Source organism: Sebastes fasciatus, chromosome 11 (genome assembly GCF_043250625.1).
Source record: "Sebastes fasciatus isolate fSebFas1 chromosome 11, fSebFas1.pri, whole genome shotgun sequence".
NCBI lineage: Eukaryota > Metazoa > Chordata > Actinopteri > Perciformes > Sebastidae > Sebastes > Sebastes fasciatus.
In genome coordinates, this window is record NC_133805.1 from 22,872,378 (window position 1) to 22,881,304 (window position 8,927).

An 8,927-nucleotide genomic window follows, 5' to 3' on the forward strand; every position below is an offset into this window, starting at 1 on the left:
GTGCTTTCAAATGAGCTCAACCATAGCGCTGCCACTTTCATCATGGTGGCAGGAACGGGACTAAAAACCTCTCCAGAGTCCCACTGTGAGAAAGGCTTTAGCTTACTTTGACTTGATGCAGCTCATGGATTTGAGTGATTGCTATTGATCTTGACTTTACTCACATAACAAGATGCAAGCAGTCAATTGTCTTTCAGCAACACATTTGGTCTCGCACTGCAAGAAAGAAAAGACAACAGCGAGATGAAGAAATGTAGTGTTGCTAGCTGTGGTTTGTCCCTGTAGGTTGGTGATGCTAATTCTTCAGTCTTGTATCATTAACCCATTGTAGAAGAAGAGGGAGCTCCAGTCAAACCTCAAACGATGGAAAACCGAGTCGAAAACATGATAGAAATATGCAATTTATGTATGTTTTTATGTTACAGTCTCCTCAGCTGTCTACACAGGTCTGATGTTTTCGTGCACCAAATTTTTTTGTCTCTCCAGTGGAGCGAAGGCTTCAGTGATGTGCTTCATGTAATGATTTATTTGCAAAGTCTGTTTCCATTTACCTTGCATGGTAGCTGGATTCTCACTATCATGACATCACGCAAGAATCCATCTTGTCAGGCTTCAAGTAATGCGTTTGTGTCCGTCAAGCCAGACCACGGACCAATCAGGGTCCTGTACTGTTCTAAACAACAGTGGCAGCTCCTGAAGAGGGTAGCGTAGATGCTGCAATAGCATCAGTTAAATCAGAACTGGAGAGTATTTCTTCATTGAAAGAAGAGCAAAGAACGCCATTGAAGGCTTTTCTCGACGGAAATGGTGTTTTCGCTCTTCTCCCGACTGGCTTCGGCAAGATTTTGATTGACAGATGGTTCATCCAATCACCTGCCAATATTTTTACCTCCACCTTTTCCAAACAGTTTATGTTTCCATTGCACTTTGTAGCGTTTTGTTTTTATCAATACACCAACTTTTCCACCAAGTATTTTTTGGGATATTTCGACTTTTTTTTTGTAATCCAATTTTATGCACACTTTGAAAATGTGCATACAAACTGGTGGATGGACTCGCACTGGTCATGGTTACTGGTCATATGAAACACTGTAAAATTGCTGTGTCATAAAATGAGAAAAGTCACAAGGGGAAAACCATTATTGGACTAGCCAAGATATCAAATTGCTCTTGGCAGTAATTTCAGGTAATTGCTTTGCCCTTTATACCGAGGACACTGAGGAAAATACTTGAGTCCTTCAAGGGTTTCTTCTCCTGGAGGTCTTATACTATATTGTTGGCAAGATAATCAAAGCCATAAACAATGAGAGTTTGAACTTTGATTGATTGTCTGCATCTCCATCAGTGAGTGAGTGATGAATTGCCCCAAAAGAAGCCCAAAACTCATTTGGCGTGGATACAACTCTATTTACCAGCAGGCACTGGCAGGTTAATAATGGCTGTGTCAGAGTGACATTAAAATTATTTTCTGTACTCTATCACACTTCCAGTTTGCTGTCAAGTGGCGAGGCTTTAAACAAGATGGTAAATAGCAGCCCACGCATCTCTCGGCTTTCCTCCAGACCATTTTTTCATCATCGTTGTTGTAACATTTTCTAATCTGAAGATTAATTTCCTATGGGAGCCACACATTCAGCAAGGTGAACATATTAATCATGTAGAACAGTTTGTGTTATATTGAGAGCCAGATGAAGAGCTTTATGAGATCTTAAAAGTCTATTAGATTAAACACAACACCTCATTTGGAGTTGTTTACCAGTGGACAGATAAACACTTTTAAAGGGTATTGATATACCATAAAGATCGACATTATCTATTGTCTGCTTGTCTAAAGAGCTGCTGCCAAGGTAACTGAGAGGGAGTACTGCTGCGACAACAGGTGAGATATCTCAGTTGGAAGGAAGCCCACAGAAACAGGAAAGATGCTATTTGTCTGTCAGGAACTGAGACGTCTAGACAACAAGTGTGGGCAGGTACAGGACGGATGGCAGCGATGTTGATGAGTGATTATCTGTTAGGAAGCCAATGAATGTCAGTGTCATGATCTATGAATCATTTGTTTTCGTTACCTTAGAATGAGACGTTTATATCTACAAACGGAGCAGGTCCTCTTCATGGAGCCGGCCGCCATGTTGCTACAGTAGCCCAGAATGGACAAACCAAACACTGGCTCAAGATGGGGCCATTCGTGTTTTCACATTTTTGCGTCGCCCACCGTTGTTCTCATACACGCTTGGCACCAAAGAGCAGTTTCAGTTGGTTGAATTCGCAACCTCACCGCTAGATACCGCCAAATCCTACACACTGCACCTTTAAGTGTTATCTAATGCACCTTGCACTGGTAAACAGGAAAATTAAATCTACTGTATATATCTAGTGTATTCATATCTTCCCCTTACTGTTTATTCTACATTCTATAATGTGTTCTATATATTACTGTTCTATTACTCTGCACTTCACTGCTTTTTGCATTTCTGGTTAGATGCTAAACTGCACTTGTCCATTTGTCATTTCGTTGTCTCACTACCTGTACTCTGTGCAATGACAATAATCTAAATTGTGAAAGAAAGTAATTTATTCTGTTAAGACATAGGTATACTGAAAATGCAAGGTTTTGGTCATAACCACTTGTCAGGCAACGTTACTACTGTATATAGAAAACACACTACATGGCCAAAAGTATGTGGACATCACTGTACATCCATTTGTCATCTCATTCCAAAACCAAGGGCATTAAAGCTAGGGTTAGTAATCTCAAGAAACTAGCAAAAGTACGCTAGATTTTAAAAATTACAAGCACAGTTTTGACAACTCTTTTCCCAGTGAAGGTAGCTAGCAGCACTAGCTCCAAAAGTCCCTAAATATAGAGAGAAAGTCGCCAAGTCAGCAACACTGACAGTCCGTCCATTCAGGCCTCCCTCCAAAGCCACTCCCCCAAAATTACCATAATGAACATAAACATATAATAAACGTAAACATAATAAACGAACATGGCTATTGTTGTGACTGAATGGGAGCATTTCCCTGCAATCAAGTTTTCAAATCTTGTGGAAACCCTTGCAGAAGAGTGAATGTTGTATTTAAAGCTGGTGTTGGTAATGTCCTTCAAAAACATTTTTTGTTTTATTTTTTGAAATTCTCATTACATCCCGAACAGCAATCAACAAATCAAAAACTAAAAAAGATATCTGTGGCTATCGCAGGACTTCCACAAGCTCCTAGCTTGACAGCTGTGAGTAATAACATTTGTTTATTGTTTTTGAAGGACATTACCAACTCTAGCTTTAAGGACAACAATCACTCTTCTGCAAGGGTTTCCAGAAGATTTGAAAACTTGATTGCAGGGAAATGCTCCCATTCAGCCACAAGAGCATTAGGGAAGACAGACGCAGATGTTGGGCACACAGACTGTGTTCAATTTAAAGCCAAAAGTTCTGGACGGGGTTGAAATCAGGACTCTGTGCAGGCCAGTAAAGTTATTCCACACCAAACTTGGAAAACCATGTCTTTTTTAACTTGGCTTGAAAACTGTTGCCGCAAATTTTAAGGCACACTATTGACTAAAATATCATTGTATGCTGTAGCATTATGATTTCCCTTAAATTGATATTTAAATGGGGTCATAAAAAAAACGTGGACCAAAAGTACACATAATGACACACATTTCAGACATACAATGTAAATTGTAGAGAGGCTATTAGAATTGCCTTCTCAGCATTGTTACGATAGTGTTGGTAATCAGTATAAGTAAGTAGAAGTACTTTTGAGTAAAAGTCCCAAATTTGAAACTTATCACTTCGATGCTGAGTTGCTTTTGTATGAAAGGAAAGCAACACTGATTTCAACATGAAACTTGAGGGCCTAGAGAAAAGACAAATTACTGACGTTAAGGAGCAAAACAGATTGATTACTTAGAGCCTCTTTTACCGCAATACATCATCCTCCAGCCTCGTATGTTTGGCTGTGGATAAATTACACCATCACCGTGAAAACTGGTTCATTCATTGTGTTGCTTTGCATTGATTTATTTTACTAGGCTTGGTCCCATTTTTTGCAATGTGCTTGATGTACTTACAGCACAAAGGGGAGTGGATCAACCAAGAGAGAACGACCTTAATCTTTAATGAAGAGCTAGAGACTACAAATAGAAGGTAAGTAGCAGCATGAAAAAACTCAACAACTCAAAATCCTTTAATAAAATGTTAAAAGAAGCCTTTGATGGAGGAGGTAAAAAAAAAACATCAGGAGTGATATGCCCAGCAGAAAAAACAGCTCAGCTGAGAATTCACTTTTTTCGTTAGTGATAATAGCCATGGTGAAAGGCATGTATACGTTTTGTAGCGTGTTTTGCACTATATGCAGGGTGTGTGTTGCATTTCAGCAACTAATGGTAATGTTACAACAATCTTTTCTCAACATTCAGCATATGTAAAGTGGCTATAATCAATATATTAAGAATGTATCAAATAACAATGTGACAGGGGTTGCTCATAGTGATGAACCTAAGTGAGTTTCAGCCATAGACTGCATTAAGTAATGGGTTAGCTTTCCCCCGTAAGTGTTGCCACACCCCTTAATCACTGAGATTGAGAACTGTTGACACCTTGTTTACTCCCCTAGCCTAGCAGCCTTTTAAAAGAAGCAGTTGGTGGCCAAGCGGAGGCTCGACTCACTCTGTTCTGCCCCATTACTGCTGTTGAGGGAGATGAACATCAGACTAAGGTGCCATTTGCAATCTTATCTACCCCCCTGCGACGCCCGTGCAGCTTTATATGAAGAGTGTGGGTGTGTGTCCGTTAGCGTGCTGGAGGATCACACGTGGGCCAATTGTTCGGTCAGCGTAACTCGCGGAATTTTATTTTTCCTATTTTTGGTTAAGTTACTTTGGGTTTTATTGGGCTGTTGTATTTGATTTATTTTTAATAATCTGTTTACCTGTTTACTTCTAACCTCTGCATTTGTGGTTAATGTGTTTTGCTTTTGTTAATTTTTTTCTTTCTGTTTAAAGTGGTGACCCAACACCAACATAGGCTTCTTGCTGTAGTAGGGGAGGGAGGCATTTATTTTGTTTATCTGTAAACCAACTGTTGTGTAAGTAATTGGGTGTGTAACTTCTGTGTTTCTCCAACTACTGGTGGTGGTGAAGTTTTCTGGATTTCCTCCCCTCTCAGTCATTCCTCCTGTGGGCTTCCCTGGCACCCTTTCTTCTGTGCTGGTAAAGTTAGTGGTGTAGTAACATTTTTAAAAAACATTTTAACTCTATTTTTGTAATAAAGGACATCATTTGCACACGAGCACACCACCACGTATGCGGGTCTCGATCCCCAGCCTGCCATATGTCACTCACACCCTCCAGCTGGATGTTGATGTGAACATTATTTAAAGTTGGAAACTGGAAATTAAGATAATACCGATATGACGTGAATGCAAATGAAAGGTGACCTTCTGTCAAACTCTTCTCATGCTCTGAGTATGCCTCCTATTTCTACATAGGAAAACATTTTATGTACTTAATGTTCTGCTTACAACTGGGCATTATTGGCACACAAGTCATCACCAGTACTATATTTCTTTAATTTATTTCCCTCTTTCACACACAAAACTTTGATAACTTAAGATTGGTTTTGCTTAAAATGTATGTGTTCAGCTACAGTATCCATAAACAGAATCTATACGCTACAGGGTAAATGCATAATAACATTAAGAGATGCGTCATAGAGGAGCGCACAAGCTACAGTACACTGAGTAAAATGGATATACAGTACATGAGTAGTCTGTGGCCTTTGTGCTTCTGGCTTAAAGCTTTTTGGTGAATCAAGCTTCCCACGTTCTGACTATTGTGTCCTGCAGCATTTATTTAGCTCAACCTGGCACCGAATGACGTAAAAGTCGACTGTGCTGTACATGTGTTCTTCAGGTCTAAAAGAGAGTGAATATTGGACACATTTGGTCTACACTTTGGTCTAACTATTGTTGATGGTATCACATCTGATTTGTAATCGCACTCATAGTGAGGGCAAAAGAAAGGATGAGTCAATTCAATAATATTGGTAATTAACGTTCAAATGTTGTCCAGGGTTTTGGAAAATCTTCTAATATGCAACTCCCTCACCAAGTCTGTTTGATGAGGGAGTTGCAGCCAAGCTGGTGTCTGTGTTTTCAGAGCTAAACTGTGCTGCCTATGGTGATGAAAACAGAACCAAATAGGAACATTTATGGGTTATTTCACGGTCTTGACAGGAGTTTAAAAAGACTGAAAGACTTGACTGTTAACGTTCAGGGGTATATAAAAAAGCTTCCTCTGTAAGTTGTGACAGCAAAGTTATATCTAATAGCTCAAACATAAAAATAAAAAGAACATCACAGCATGAAAAATAACTTTAAATCATCAGTTATAATACACGGTAAACTAATAAATGTCATGAACAAATCAACAGAAAAAAACAAAGCAGAGAGCAGTGAGATGTAAACACAACAAATAGCTTTGTCTCTAACTGTCTCTGAAAAAATAAGAAACATAAATAATATATGTATTCTGGATGGGCCCTACTGAAGACTAGTTTATTTCACAGCACAGTTTTAAGAAAAATCTTTTTGGGTAGAAAAGCATTCATCTGATTCACAAGATAAAAATATTCATACATAGTGAATTTTCAGAGGTCAAGAACGTCAACTTGAGCTTTTTCCATGTTCAATTTCCTTTTCAATGGCTCTCCTCTTCAATGCAACCTTACACAAAAGGGCTTTCTTTTGATCTTGTAAAAATGCTTTTGCACAATTCCTCATCAAGGAGATGTACAGTGTTTGAAGGGCTGTCTTTATGATTTAGAATAAAACAGAGTAGATATCCTTTGAAATCCTCCGTAAAAATAGACAATGCTCCAAAAATATAAACGTAGAAATCGTTGAAATTCATCACCAGACATCAGACATATTGAGGAAGAAGCAGCATGACTAATCTAGAGTTATATTAGAACTACATGAATGTCATCTTTTGTTATTTTAAGAAAAAAACTGGGTGCTTAACCTCAAAAACATAAATCAGTTTTAAAGTAAAGCAGAGCATTAAACAGAGTTTAACAGCTGGTTACTGCTGTATACATTTACAACACAATCAAGACAATGACTTTGTTTTTATATAAGATTAGACAATGATCTAATTCAATTAGATCAATGTCTAATCCCACACAGCTGGACAAAAGACCGCACCCAACTTGAGGTGCAGATTCTCAGATTGGCAACTGGAGGCATAGCCACTGTAACAGTGCACAATAATGAGAACAATAATTATTTTTAAGAAGGCAAAACATGGTGCGCTATGTTCAATGTGTTTCATTAGCGTTGAAAACGTAAAGGCTGGGGCATGCTTGAAACAAACTACTTAATACAATGGGTGTTGCTCTTGTTTGTACAAATGAAAGTACAAAGTTAAAAGAATTGTTGAATGGTCGTATGAGGTTTAAAAGTGCTGTGCATTGACATTATAACTCTATAGCCATTACATTTGGGTTTAATTATCATGAACGACAGACTGGCTGATGTGAGGCATCCATGTTTGTTTGATTTTCACTTCTTCACGTCTATATTAATACATGTAGGGTTGGTAGTGTCATATACATTTTTAGTTATATTTGTTGAAATTTTCAATGAATAAATCTGCTAGCTGTGAGTACTAACAATAGCCATGTCCGTTGTTTACATTCATTATGATAATTTTGGGGGAGTGGCTTTGGAGGGAGGCCTGAAGCGACGCACTGTCAGTGTTGCTGACTTTGCGACTTTCTCACTAGATTTAGTGAGTTTTAGAGCTAGTGCTGTTAGCAACTTTCATTGGAAAGAGTTAGCAACACTAGGCTGGGTTTTTCAGTTGAATTGTTCTTTTTAAAATCTAGTGTACTCTTGCTAGTTTCTCAACATTACTAACCTGACCTTTAAGTACCAAGTCGGATGTACTGGAGCTTTCAGAAAAATCCAAGTTTCCATGTCTTGATTCAACGCGATCTCATGGGAAGGCGTATGAATAGCACAACATTACAAGGACATTCTGCGTGTCATGAGAATGCATTTTAGTCTTTCCGTGTGTCATTTGTACGCCTCTTTTTGAGTGTCATTTTAATGCCATGCAACAAAACTACAGTAATGGCCACAGTTAGGTTTAGGCAACAAAACCACTTAGTTAGGTTGAGGAAAACGTCATGGTTGGGCTTAAAATAAGTAAGTAAACTAAGTAAAATATGTACAGAAACAATGTAACAGAAGTATGGAAAACACGTCACAAACGTTACTAAAAAACCTGTGACAAGCATCACTAACGTAAATTCAAAATATCTCAACAACACTTTGGGACACCGGCCTTGAATGTCAATCTCCTGGTTGAAAGTCCTGTGTTTGTTGGACCCATTCACCTCCCTATTGCAGTCAGTACAGACAACATGGCGTAGAAATGAGGCGCCAAAAGCAAGAACGGCGTACTCAAAACTTATTTGTAAACACTATTTAAAGTCGGAAACTAGTAATTAAGATACCAATATGACATGAACGCAGCAAGGTGCATTTGGAAACTCTTATGTACTTAATGTTCTGCATACAAATGGGCATTATTGGCACACAAGTCATCACCAGTACCATTTTTTTCCCTTCATTTATTTCTGTCTTTCAAACACAGAACTTCAATAACTTCAATAAGAATGGTTTTGCTTAAAATGTATGTTTTCAGAAAAACTGCAGTATCCACAAACAGAATCTATACGCTACAGAGTAAATGCATAGAAACATTAAGAGATGCGTCATAGAGGAGCGCACAAGCTACAGTACACTGAGTACAATGAGTATACATGAGTAGTCTGTGGCCTTTGTGTTACTGGCTGAAACCTTTTTAGTGAATCAAGCCTCCCACATTCTGACTATTGTGTCCTGCAGCATTTATT